Here is a 14,843-nt window from a genome sequence, read left to right as displayed (position 1 = left end):
TCTCAGCCTTCTCTTCTCCAGGCTAAACAGCCCCAGGTCTCTCAGCCTTTCCTCACATGAGAGATGTTCCAGTCCCTTAATCATCCTCGTAGCCCTCCGTTGGACTCTCTCCAAAAGTTCCCTGTCTCTCTTGAACTGGGGAGCCCAGAACTGGACACAATACTCCAGATGAGGCCTTACCAGCACTGAGTAGAGGGAGAGGATAACCTCTTTTGACCTGCTGGTCACATTCTTCTTAGTGTACCCCAGGATACCACTGGCCCTCTTGCCCACCAGGGCACATTGCTGTCCCATGGAGAACTTACTGTCTACCAGGACTCCAACATCCTTCTCCACGGAGCTGCCTTCCAGCAGGTCAACCCCTAACCTGTACTGGTGCATGGGGTTGTTCCTCCCCAGGTGCAGAACTCTACACTTGTCCTTGTTAAATTTCATGAGGTTCCCCTCCACCCAACTCTCCAGTCTGTCAAGATCATCCTGTAGTTGTAAGAATTTCTGGAAACATCAAAAATCCCACCAAGAGACATTTCTCTAACAAACTGAGGTGTGGTTCACTACTTTTAAAATAAATCGCCATTAATCTAAACAAACAATATAGTGTTTGAAAACCACACAGCATTTAAGTTGCTCTGTCTGTATCTTTACATTGCTGGCTAAGTGTCTTGTATCTGTAGTTTACCTAAGTGCTACATCACTATTTATTCCTAAATAACAACTTCTAGATAAGTAAAGTGATCTACGTTACATCCTCTTCTGAAGATAAATAGTATGTGCAACTACAGTGCTGTTCTTTTCTTTTTACCTTTCTTTTTCAGTAGGACATACATGATTATCCTGGGTATCCTGATTCCAGTGTAACAAATGAAATTTATGGTTCCCACAATTAGTGTTTGCTATGCAGGGTGTCCTAAACATGGGAATGATTCAATAGGACTTGTATATCTATAAAACTTGCTTATGGTTCAGTAAGCTAATTCTCACAACAGTTGAAGTATTCCCCCATTGGGCCTTGCAAATTAATGTTCTATTTTGAGCATGAAACTGTGAGTATATTGAGCTAGACTATATTCAGATGGCAGAGTACCATCAAGCATCAGGTTTAGGATGTGATTCAGAGTTTAGAATAAGCCATCTCATCTGAAAAAGTATCTCACTTTGGCCCTTGTATAAATATTGTGTCTCTTAATGTCTCTTAATAATTATTTTTAAGTTAGAAATTAATATTCCAAATGCAGTATGCTGCGTGTAAAAGTGGAGACTGATGCGCTTCAGTTCTGTGTGGTTTTGTTAGTTGCCTTAGTGATTTTTTGCTATTTGTGTTAAATTGATTGGCTTCTATTTTGCTTTACGTGCTGTTGAATTCTTCATGGTTCTGAGAAATAGCTGTTAAAATAGAATACAGAAATAGGATTTATTTGTATGCAAATGCTTTATGATGTCTGATTGTAAGATACTTCAATATTTCATACATAAATCAAAGATGGGTAAGGACTATGTGTCTTCCTCTGCCAAACAAGGGAGCTGATGCTAGTAATTTCCCAGAGTTCCCCATGTTAAATCGATAACAAGATTAGAAATATAAATTTCTGTTCCGCTGCTGGATCTAGTAGATAACACTCTCTTCCACGTGAGGTTGCGTTTTAATGCAAAGATGCTGCTTACAGATACAGCATGAAATGGCCTAATTTTTTAACATTGTATGATAATTCCTTACTGCCCACAACACCAATTTCATTCGCTGTTTTCATGCTTTGTTCTTTCTGATGATGCAATAAAGCAATTTTTGTTTCAGAAGTGGAGGTGGGAAGCATACTAATTTGCAGCTGGTTGTTTCTTTTTAATCCCAGATGGCAGGAAGAACAACTGTGGCTCATAGCAGTGCAAGAAATTATAACTTTGGAAAACTAGATAGGCATTCTTCATGAATTGGCTAAGTGATTAAACCACTGCAGTAAGTGCCACTGCGACACATTCAAAGCTTTTGACACATCCCAAGGTGCATTTGGGATGGTAAGGGGTGCAAATTACCAAATTTTAGAAACCTCTTCCCAGTAAACTGCACCAGACTTCAAGCAGAATACCATACTGCACAGGTGCTGGGCTCAGCAGCAGCAGCTGGCACATCCCTGTGGTTCACCATGCATAAACAATGCTTTTCAAGTGGTGGAAGGCTGAAATAATTGATAGAACTTTAAAACCTGTTACAGAAAAATTAGAGAGGGTGGGGAAAGAGAAAGTTGCAGCATGAAATTAAACCATGGTTCCAGACTTCTTCTGGAAAGAAAAAGCTCCATCTCCTACAAGTCCTTTCAGAAAGTGTGTATCCTCTCAGCTTCATTGACAAGTGCTAAATGTGGCTTAGCTGCTAAAATTAGTTTTTCCATAGGTGGAGACTGCCATATCTAAAGCCAAAATCTGGACGTGTCACTGTTGTGTAGACACATCACTTCTATGCAGCAGTCAAGGTGAAAGTCTCGTTGTGCTTTTTACCAAATTAACATGAGAAATGAGAAGATCACTGTCATGGACAAGCTACTGGCGAAATCTAGTTGATAATGTTTTTTCTTTCCTGGTGTCTCCGACAAAACATTGTCCAGGTTAAGGGTTTTTTTTTTTTCCCTACTTTGAGTATTTCAGGATGTGAATCCCAGGAAGAACTGCAGAAAGGTTTGTACCCTTTTCATAACCCTGAAGTTGGTGTTGAAGTTTTTAGGAAGGTTTTTAATGAATGTGTTTGCTTGCTAATCTTGGTGATCAGTGGCTTTAAAAATCCATTCTTGTGGGAATACTGGTACACATGTGTTGCTGAACATAACAGTGCAAAAACCCTTAACAAAAGACCTGTGCAAAACATCATCTTGTTTTATTATGTTTCTGAGGACTACAAGTAAAGCTTTCCTCATAAAACTCATTTGTATTTCTCTTCTATCAAATTTAAGTTTCTGGGACTTGCAGAGTTTGTTCTACTGGGAAGCATTCATAATAAAGTAGTCTGTTGATGGGGGCCCCTGCTTTGATACAGATTTTTGACCATCTGCTGCCTAGCGGGCAGGTAAACCAATAAAAGAATAATTGGAATTTTCCTGGCTGAATTCTCAGAGGAGCCCTCAGGAAGTCTCACCTTGCTTTTGACCTGTTGGTTGGATTTTATTCAGGAGACTTTTGTAATTTTCATTTTTTTCACTCCGTTGAGAAATTAATCTGAGGTAACAGGGAAAATAACTGTTGAAACAAGATACATGTTTCTTTACTTATGCTAAATCTTTGCTAGAGGCAGATCTAAAGATGTGATGTTTGTGTTTTGGATAGGTATTTCTAGACATGTGCTGTTATTGAGAGGTGGGGGTGGAATCCCCACACCAGATAGATCCTAGTTTGATTGCAGTTTAACCCTGTAAGGTCTTAAATCCAGGGTAACACTGAAAGGAACCGAATTCTAATACAAAAGTTTTTTTAAAAGTACTGTTATCTTTAAAAAACAACAACAAAACCCCCAAACAGCAAGCCCAGAAATGCATGCATATCTCTTGACTATGATCTGTGATAGAAGTAAAGCCTGAATGCTTTGCCAGAGAGGTTTAGCAGACCTCTGCTGAATGCACTCGCATATTTAGTTTTTGCTCCTGCCTTGAGCACAGTATGAAGCCATGCACACGCAGGGCATGAAGTCTTTAATGATACGTTGCTTCAAAAAACATGACTGAAGTTGTCAGGGCTCCGTTGGAGCACAGGTCCAGCCCACACGAGCCTCATGTCAGGCTGAAGGCTTAGCATGTCACAAAAAAAAGGAGTTTCTCAATGGACGGTTTGATAGGAGCTGTGTAGCTTACAGGTAGGGTTTGAAAAGTCTGCTCTCACAGGGTTAAGTGGGAAAGTTTTGCCAGCTGAGTACCTGGAGGATTCAAGCTCTTCCTGTGGAGAGTGTGTCCTTTCTAAAGGCATGTTTACTTGCAGTGTAATGAAGTGTCTCACCTGGAGTCCTGCCACCCTTGTCTTGCATGAAGTAGGTCCCTTTTTGATGATGAGCAATGTGTGCTGTGGTGTAGACTGTGCTGGAAGGGTCTGATATTTCCCTTGGGCTGGTAATGCCTGCTTTACTCATACATAATGTATCCATGCAGGATTAGCACGATCTGGTGTTGGGCGGTGGCATGACAGAATGCTATCATTTTCCACATAAAGTGATTATCTTTTGAGTTGTAGTTCTCTCCAGTACTTTTGTTGAGAAGAGATAGTATTGCACCAAACACTCGCTAATAATCATCTCAGATGTGAGAGGGACATACTAATTTCTGTATTTACTCTTTTGTCTTCATTTGGTTCCTGTGCAGTGGATTCCACCTAGTTGCGCTGCTCTAGTACAACACATCCTTCTACTCTGCAGTAGCTGTACTGCACTTCCTTATAACACCTTACGCCCCCCACATGGATCTTAACTGCTGGTATGGGAATGACTTCATCATTAGCATCACTGCTATACAGCTGTAATGTTTTTCACTTCATTAACTAGTAGCTATGGATAAATACTGGCTAAAACAGCAGTCGCTGTGAATGGTCAAAATGTTACTGCTTGCTAGCTATTCAATGTGCCCATCATACTGGCGTCTTTGCATCTGGCGTGCATTGCCTTGCATGGTGGTGAGTGAGACATGGATGAACTTTCTGATGAAAGGAAGCATAGAATACCTGGGTCAGAATTAGAAAAGGTTAGCATTTGTTTGGTTTGGCCTAGAGTTATATCTAGTTTCCCTTCACTTCATGGAGCATCCTTGTACGTTCTTCAGTGACCTGTGGTTCAGGTAGCCTCACAGACTGTTGATACTGTTGTTATTCATCTTGCCGAGTCATGATGGCAATTCAGAAACTAATGTATTCCTCACCACCACTTATTTTTTTCTGTTGCTGTGCTTTACATTCCAATAGTCAAAATAATTGGTTCTGGGCAGGAATCGGCAAATACTTCATCCTTTGAGTGATATGATCAAATGTTGCTTTTTTTCATTAAATTCGGATGAGATTTTTAGAATAAGATCTCAGTTCCTATTGCAACCAAACTATTCTCATGTTTTAAAGGAATAGTTTTACTGACAAGCCCAACAACCCAAAAACATTTTCTTCACCATGACATCTTGTAATATCTCCTGCTGCCTCTGTGGGACATGAAGAGTATCAAAAATGATCACATTTTTAAAATGGAAAATTACTATCTATAAATACATAATTTCCAGGAGTCTCCTTGCACAGACTGCAGCATTTCTCTTGCTGACTGAAATGACAACAGGATACTTGTACTGCTTTATGTTTTGTCACTCAAATTTGATTGAAAAATGTTTTTAACATACATTTTTATATTAGTGTTTGTGGATCACAAGAGCAGCGAACTCACAGGTGGAGCAGAACAAAGCTGTTTTTCATCAGTCTTCAAGAATGTGATTTTTTTTTTCCTAGTTTGAAAAGACATGTCTATATTTTCATCTCTACATGAGAGAAAATATTTATAATAATTTGCATGAAAGTATGTCAGAATTTGGAGAAAGAAAGAAAAGGTTATTTGTTCTTTATTGTCATTTGTCCCTAATATTTAAGGTAACAACAGTTCCTCCTGCTGCATAATTGGTACAGAAAAAAACTGAATTGGCCGAGGCCACAATGTCAATATTCCTATCTCCTATATCTCATGTTTATATATAAAGGTGCACAGCAACCTTAATATAGTACACAGTACAGAAATTTCTCCTTGAACAGACAATTCTCAAGCATCAGCAGATAGGTTGGAACAAAGGCAACAACTATCTTAACACATTTCCTAGCTGGAAAGAAAAAGAATGTTCCTTGGAGATTATAGAAATGGGTTAATGATAAACATGAATAATGTAAGAAATTCTGTGCCATAATTTTGGAATTATAAAAATGTTTTTTCAACTTGGGAGTTCCCAGGACTGCTAAGCTGCAGAAGGGGACAGCATGTATTGCTCTAGAAAATTGTAAGTGGACTTATAATAGCAAAAAAGATATAGGAGTTCTTGTTACAGAAAAAAATGGTACTGCAATTTTTCTATAGCTAAGAAAATAAATAGATACACAATATATGGTTTTATTCTGACCTGATTGTTAAACTCATCTGAAAAGACCTCAAGTACTTTCCCTTTTCCTTGTGTAATTAATGGCTGAAGAAGAGCCAGCAACATGCCCCAGTGGCAAAGAGGGCTAATGGCATCCTGGGCTGCATTAGGAGTGTTGCCAGCAGGTTGACGAAGCTGATCCTTCCCCTCTACTCAGGTACGGCTGAGGCCAGGCCTGACATGCTGGGTCCAGTTCTGGGCTGCCCAGTACAAAAAAGATATGGATCTACTGGAGAGAGTCCAGTGAAGGGCCACTAAGATGATGAAGGGACTGGAGCGTCTCTCCTCTCTGAGGTGGGAGAGACTGGGGACTCTTCAGCCTGGAGAAGAGAAAGCTCACAGTGGGGAGCTCATCGATGTGTATAAACACCTGAAAGAGTAGGTTAAGCAGTGAAGATGCAGGTGGCATATGGGTGCTGTTGTGTTGCACGCTGCTCCATAGCATCTCAGTCTCTTCTATCTTTCCATTCGTGTTCATTGGCTGCCTTAAATTTTATACTGAAGTTGTACATTTTGAGGGCAAGGAAGTGTTTTTATTCTGTTTTGGTATCACAATAAGTATGCAAGAACCAAAAAGAATATGAATAGTAGTGACATTTAATGTGGGATATATGAAATACTTTCATACAAGTTTTAGTTTAGTTTTAAATATTTATTTATATATTAAGTTCTAAATGCTAATTACATTTATTTAAAAATAATATTATATATACACAAATTATTTGTTAAAGACTGAACTTTTAATGTCTTTTTATTTGGGTAACTATTTATTTCTGTAGAAGTGATTTTCCACCAAAATTGCCACCCTGTGCATAGGTGCAGGTCAGTAAGAGCTTCTGCTGTCTCTTCATGTGGGACTGCCAGAGAAGGCATGGAGTTGGGATTGGGCTTATTGCAGGAAAAGGGATGACTTTTCAGAAGGCTAAGAACATATTCAGTAGGCAATTGGAATTATTACTCCTTCTGCTCCCAGCATGAGGCGTTTGGTTTATTTATTTATTTTGATTAGCAGTGGTCATGTTTTCTGAATGTGGGTGTGTTACGTGCCAATATGTAGCTATATCCACTGTCACACTGGTTATTTACACTGACCCAGATCATATTAGTCAGAACAAGAACTGAATATCAGTGTTTTGCCAGCACTGGAACAAATCCTTGAGCAGTTTAAACAATACCAAATATAAGACCATAAAGCAAGCTGGTTATCTCAGTGCATTCACGTAAATAGTGTGGAAGCACCCCTTGTTCTCCTGCAAACCTTTTGCCCAGTTTCATTCATCAGCATCCCCTTTTCCCAGCATCTGTGGATGCAGTTTCTGGCTTGGTTTCTTTTGGGCAGCTGAAATATTGCTTCCTTTGCAGGAATGTATGTGGCACACTTTAAGCAGGTGACATTTGTGAGCTGATTATATGAGCCTGGTCCTTTTCCACGCCAACTCCAAACCTGGCTAGCAGGACATTGATTCTGAGGAATTAGCAGTCTTCAGCTTTGATAACTAATGGTAGCAAGGGAAGTCTCAGAAGGAATTGAAGCCATGTACCATTAGTAGATACATGCAAATCAGTGTGTTGGGCTATCTTTTTTTTTTTTTTAAGTCCCTTGATTCTAGAAATTGGCAAAACAAAACAATTCTATTCTGAGAAGTGATTAGGTAAGAAATTGTAAGGGAGAAGATCTAATCCTCATGGTAATTGTTTAAATATGTTTTTACTGCTTTTATTGTAGTGAGGTTTGAGGGATATATTATTATTGAAGGGAGCTGGAATAGCACTGTACTAAATACCTCGGCTGGAAGTTTACATCACCCTTACTGGTGCTGTGTGAGGATGAACCTAATGAATGTTTTCTTTAGCAGAAAAACTGGTTTAAGAGGTTTCTGCCACACCCTTTGTCACCTCCCTAATTACGCCAATGCAACTCTGAGGGCTGTGATGTAAGCTTTGAGTAGTGAAATGAACTATGTTTCAAACAAATCTCCTCACTTTCCCTCTTTAAAAAAACAAACAAACAAAAAAACCCCAAAACCAGAATTTCATCAATTTGGTTCACTGCACCTCTTCCTCCTCCCTCCTCCAATGCACACAAAGCCAGTTCCATTAGGTCAACTGAGGCGGCAGCAAAATGTAACATCGAAATGGATTTCCACTGCTTAAAAATGCCTATCATAGTGGAATTTTTCCTCCTTCTTTCTGCCATATAGGGCAGCTTATCTCAGCCTGGCTGGAAATAAAATTTCTCAGGTTTGTTTAACAAAACTATGTTGCTGAACTTTTAATTTTTACCCCTTTGTAACATATAACTCTGTTTTAATGGTATTGCTGTGTCTCAGACCTCTGACTAAGAGTTCTGGAAAGTCTTTTCTAGAAGCACAATGCTACTGCTTTGCTCATTTTTACCTGTGGACCAGTTTTCATGTCTGTTTACAGTCCTTGACATTCTTTTTGCTCTGTATCGCAGGGAAGAAAGGCTTATGTGCAATGGTGTGCTAAAAGGCTAGGTAACTACCTGCCTGTCAGCCATCTTCAAAGCTGGTCCCAGTGCACACCGTACAGAAGTAGAAAAAGCAAAATACCTTTTCTGAAAGAATTTAATTCTGAGCAGATGCTTTGACACATGTAGATATGCTGCATAATATAGCATATATTTTTCTAACTTCTTTCATTCCATATCATAGGTGACCTTTTGCCTGCCCATTTGTGGCCTAGCCAGCTGCTGTACTTTACATAAACTTCCTAATCAACTGCTTCAATCATAATGTTGTTGGTTTGAACTCTGTAGGGCAAGTTTCTCATCACTTTGGTTGCTGCTATGCTCTTCCTTGCAATAGAAAAAATACTTGAGACTTACTTGTGATCTCTCTTACCACACAGATCTACTATCACCTGACATTTCCTTTTTATCTTGGAAAATAATGGACCAGTTATGAAGCAGGATGTATTTAACTGTTAAACACAGTGTAAAATGTCAAAGGTTTATAAAAATAACAGTGTAGAAATTATGTAAGTATTATCATTGACCTTCATCATCATCATAGTCCAGTGAGTCATGTTGTGCTTGGGATGAATGAAAGATTTTTGCATAACTTTAATAAATAGCACATGGTTCACTTCATCTGTTGGGGCATTTTGAGATTATGAGCAGACTTAAAGGGATGACTTCTCTTCAGGGATACTGACTCAAACCAGCAAAGGGATGAGCACGCTTGTCATGTTGTGCCACCACATTGGGGTTGCGTGTTATGACTCTGCCATCTGAATAGGTGTGTTGGGGCGGACACTGATGAAGATAACCCCCTCCCTGAGAAGTTCAGTCATGCCACATAGGGCTGGTGGTGTTGCAACGGATCACCTGGGGCTGGGGCTACCTGAGGGAGCAGTGGCTTGACAAAAGCTGTGGTAGGAAAGAGGGAGAAGAGCACCTGGCAGTAGAAAACAGATGACACAAAACCATTGACTGTTTAATTCATGAAGTGAGAGGAGTGAGCTTTAATGCTGTGGATGGTGGTCCCCATTCACGGGACCCACTCACAAGAGCAGCCATGGACAGCGGATGCCCTGTGAGTGTAACAAAGGAGCAAGAGAAAGAGCCGGTGCTGCAGCCTTCATCCACACCTTCCAGGCTTCATCACCATAGCTTGGGAGAGGCTGTCTGGGGGAGACTGTCTGAGGGCTGTGGCACCTCTGTTTACCTGTTGCTTGCCTCACCTGATGTCAGATCCATTTACAACATTCAAACATTTGCCCTTTGGGGCAGCCTCTGGGGAATTCTGTGCAGAAGTCCAGGCTGGGTTATCACAACACGGAATTGCAGCACCTCTGCGCTCGCAACAAAGCAGTGAGGATACGTAACTGCCTAGGTTGGTCAAAGCAGTGTCTGAGAAGGATGAAAGGAGAAAACACCAATGCCACAAGTGCACGGGTAACACAGGGTGGAAGTGTGAAACGCTTGTACGCAGTGCTGGGTTTGACTGAGGCTGTTATGAGTTGGACGTTGTTGTAAGCTCCCTAGAGAGTCTGGAAAACAAAGTGTGACAGTATATAAAAACGGAGGGAGAAAATATATCTTATCTGGAATACAGTGATTAATTCTGTGTGTTTCTCTACAAAGTGAACTAACAGAAACAATTAAACACAGAAGAGAAAGAGAAGAAACAAGAATAAGACAGAAGAGAAAATAACTAGAAGAGGAACTTGCACAAGAGGGATACAAACAACTGAAAAGTATAGAAACGTCACGAAAGAAAGAAGATTTCTAAAGAAATCTTTAGAAAGATGTAAGAGCAAAAAAACTAACTTGGAATACAGCAAATGGAAGAGTAAATATTTTCTTGAACACATAATTGACCTGTACAACTCAGAGCACCAAGATAAATGTAAAAACATTTAAGCATTTTAAATTATTTTGAAAAATAAACTTTTGTAGACTATGACATTCAAAATTACATCAGAACAATAAAGACATTGTGTATATTTATGTAAACTTGTAACAGTAGAAGTCCTCCCAGTCATAAGAGAATAAATGACTTAAGGAGAAGAATCCCCATAAGTGAACAGAACTGAAAGCCAACTGTCTATGTCGTGTGGGGTTTTGCTCTTTGTATGATGAGTCAAATATGGTCTGTCTCAAGACACTGAGCTAGATGGATCATTGATCTTCTTTAATTTGGCAAATCCTGCTGGTCTTGCATGTGTTTTTCTGTGAGCTTTTTTTTTTTTAAAGGAATGGTGCCTCTAAGCTATGAATAGACAATAGAAGGGATTATATGTGAATAATATCTTTTTATCTCTGGTGTCACTTTGTTTCTGAGTTTGGGCAGGTTATCTGAGGGTTTGGTTTTTCAAAGGTCAGTGCTTTTAAACCGGTGATTGTTATCTGATATTTGCATTATACATATGAAAATAGAGCATTCAGTAAATCTTGTCTGTCTTCATAATCAGTAATACTGTTATCAGATATGTTACATGGGCAATTTAATCCTAGTCACCCATAGCAAGTCTCCTTGATAGAATAAAGAAACGTCTTCCTAAGCAGTCCCCTTTTTGTGAGCATCCTTTTCTCATAACAAAAAGAATATCTTAGGATTGCAATTGTAATGCTTCTGAAAAAAGGCAAATTGGCATACATTTTATTATCTATTGTTTGTGCAGAGCTAGCATGTGCTAGGCACTTTACAGAGGGATTATAGAAGGGGATTTCCCTGAAGAGTTTACAGTACAAAGGAGCTACGAACAGGTGCAGGAGCAGAGATGGGAGGCAATAGAGCGCAAGCATCTGAAAGCAGACATGGACTATCTCCTGCCTCGGGTCTGTAATTTCCTCTCTTTTAATGTATGGCTGTGTTGGGTTTTTTTAATGACTTTTTTACAGTGATGACTAAGATTATAGACATTTTTAGGAAAAGTCACATGAAAGCAATTTCATACTGGGAAAAAATATGGATCTTTTTCCTCCCCACTTGCCATAGCCTCATAAACTGTGACTGGTTTAGTTCAAGTTTTTCAATATAATCATTCCCAAGCAATGACTGTCCTGAGTAGCAAGCAAACGTTGATCACTCCTCTGTTGCTTTTGGAAGATGTCATCCTGTTACTGCTGCTGGTTGAGTGGAGTGCATATTCTCTCCTCAGTCTGAAACTCTCAATGCTCTTTAGTATTATAGTTCCTGTAATTGTTAGCAGCTGAGGAGCAGATAAACAATCCTTTCGGCTATCCCTTAAGTGATGTGACAACCTCACCAGAACAGCAGACCAGACCTTAGAAGGTAGTATCTGCTTCAGGCACCTCAACTAATTCTGTGAATTGAGAAAATTTCTGTGAGGGTTCAGGCAGCCTAGTGTGAGCACCCAGTGTAATATAACCTTGTTGCAAACTTTCTTGTAATAAAGTCTTTCTCATTCTACACTTTCCTCTGAGTCTGGGTGCATAGTGTGTAGCACTGGGAAGGATAATGTCTGACCTTCAGAAGGAATTATGAGGTAAGTATTGGAAAGGTAACAGAACCCCTCCTTACCAAGAAATGAACTGATTGCTGCATGGGTCAGTGCAGTGGCTGGAATTAAATCACCATCAGCCTGCTCTGTGCATAATGAACTGACAAAGGTGTCAGATTTTTTTTTTGTACAGATGATAAAGATGTTTGGGTTCAAATTAATGGAATCTTGGATTAATTGTACAATGCAAACATATTAAATTTAGGAACCTGGAGCTTGCAAGGGACTTTCTAGGTCTGCAAGCTCAATTTCTGCTTGTTGTGTATAGCTGTGATATTGCACCATCCATAAAGTTACCAAGCTTCATCTGTTCCATCTTAAATATAGCTGGGTTCTTTCCCCAGTACTGGAAGTGGATGGCTGGTCCAAAAGGTTTTTAAGCTTTAGAGAAGAGTTTTTCTGATTTCTAGACTAAATTTATTCATGCTATATCAAAGCTATTTGTTTGCGTGACAATACTCTTCATCTAAAGCATTTATTTTCCCTTGGTAGTACTTGTATGCTGATGCATTAACAGGGAGATGCTGTATCACTTTTCCATTCAGCTGTGCCAAGGAAGCTGACCACTTTTACATTCTTTTAATAAAATAGACTCTAATTCCCTGATGGGTTCAGTAACCTTTCTCTGCTCTTCCAGTGTGAATTCATTCTTCAAGTGTGGATATACAGAATGAGGTAGATGAGTCCAGATGAGATCTGATTTGCATCTTACCCAAGTAGCACACCTCTAGTTCTGCTTTACTTGATGTGATGGAGTATTGCAGTTGCCTTTTTTGTGTTTGTGTCACATGGGTCAGTTTTAGATACCCTATGATCTACTCAAAACACATATATCTACCTTTTCATCCAAACTTGGGAGTTGATTGTGACAAAATGCTTTCTGGAAAACTAAGCAACTGGGGCTGGTCCACAGACGGATGTGAGATGGGGAAAGATAGGAAACAGAGCAGGAGAAAATGGTTAGTTCTTGAAGTAGGGGAATGTCACAAGGGTTGTTTCTTGGAGGCCTGTGTTGGGGCTTGTGCCGTTCAACATACTCATAAATGACCTGGAAGAGGGAGGTAACAAAGTTCACTGAAGACACAAGATTATTTAAGGCAGTAAGGATGGTGGAAGAGCCACAAGGCAACTGTGCAATAAAATGGCACTTGACAATGAGTACAGATAAAATGTTAAGTCACGCACACAAGCAAAACCAGTCGTAGTTTCACATGCGAAGTGATGGGTTATGCACTGGTGGATTCCTGGATACCTTTGAGAGGCAAGATCCTGGGGTTCTGATAGACAGGGCCAAGAAAGTGTCAGCTCAGTGGAAGTCAGAAATGCCAGTCAGATGTTCAGCGTTATTAGGAGTAGAGTAGAACACAAGGTGAGGAACCTTCTCTGCAACTTCATAAATCCGATTCAGCTGCATCTGGTATGCTCTGTGCAGTTATCTTAAAGCAGATTAAAGCAAACAGAGGGTGACCAAGAAAGCAAGCCATTAATTAATACAGTTTTCAGGGGTTCAAAAGACTGAGCTTGGATAAATTATTCGTAATGTCATTAAAATTCAAATGCAACTGAAGTTTCCTGTCAGGTTAGCTAGCACAGAGAAAATACACCTCATGTTTTTTCTCCAGGATTTTGTATGTTGTAACGATAAGACATTTTGCCCATCTTTCATTGTCTGGAAGTGTCTCTAAGCATCTTAAATAAAAGGAACGTTTTCTTTTCTTACTCCGCTGGAAAACTTGAAAGAGCAATGCTTCTACATACTAAACTTGTTAATGTAGAGGGGAAATCTCTCGTGTTTATAGAAAACGCTGAAGGGGCTTGCAGAGCAGCCAGTTTCACAGGGGAGCAGGCAGGGGGTTCCCAGGAGCCCTCGGGGAATGTCTGCCCGGCCCGTCCTGCCCCTAGAGCGGGGAGCGAGCCCAGATCAGAAGCAGCTTAACTCTGTACGCACTGGGCTCTGCCTGGGCTCCTCAAGCTCCCTGCTCGCGGTAGCTCTGGAAGACACCTCGCTGTGCAGCGCTAACGTAACCCGAATTTGCAGCAGAGCTGGGGCTGCAGCATCACCAGGGCCTGTCTGCGCTCGCTTGGTTTGCTATCGGTGTAAAGACTGCCCAAACTGGATTTCAAGAGACTTCCTCTTTGTTGCTGCAGTGAAAACAAAATACTCTTTTTTTTTTTTTGGTTGGCAAGCAGAAGAAAGCATTCCTGGTTTATGCTGGATTTACTGTTCTTTTCTGTGCCTGTGATTTACATTTAGAACCAGGCTGTCTGGCAGAGTGTGCTTTGGCTGCGTAGCTGCTTGCGCTCGGTACGAGTGTAATTGCGCACCTTTGTGGAATTGAGATTGTTGGCCGCGATCAGCCTGTACACCAGTGGATACGTTCCTGCACTCCGAACAGATCACTATTGATACTTATAGTGTGTAAATGACTAGGCAAAAATCCAGCCACAGTGGTTAGATCCCAGGAGTTTTGCTGTGAAAATGTTTGTTCTGCTTTTAGATATCTTTGATGGATTATCATCTAAGCACCTCATGGAAGCATGGAAGTATATAGTGTGGAATGCTGATTATAATACTTCTATGTAATTTATATTATTTTCACAAAAGATCTTAGAATGTTTTACTACAGAGTAGATGTAGGAACATTTTTCCGAAGTATGGATTATTCCACTTGACAAGGTGGGTAAAAAAAGTTACATCACTCTGTAAAACTAAGCAAAAAGGTCAGCAGG

The sequence above is a fragment of the Phaethon lepturus genome, unplaced genomic scaffold, assembly GCF_000687285.1.
Source record: "Phaethon lepturus isolate BGI_N335 unplaced genomic scaffold, ASM68728v1 scaffold14151, whole genome shotgun sequence".
NCBI classification, from domain to species: Eukaryota; Metazoa; Chordata; class Aves; order Phaethontiformes; family Phaethontidae; genus Phaethon; species Phaethon lepturus.
The sequence above is the reverse complement of the archived record's forward strand: the minus strand, read 5'-3'. Positions refer to the sequence as shown.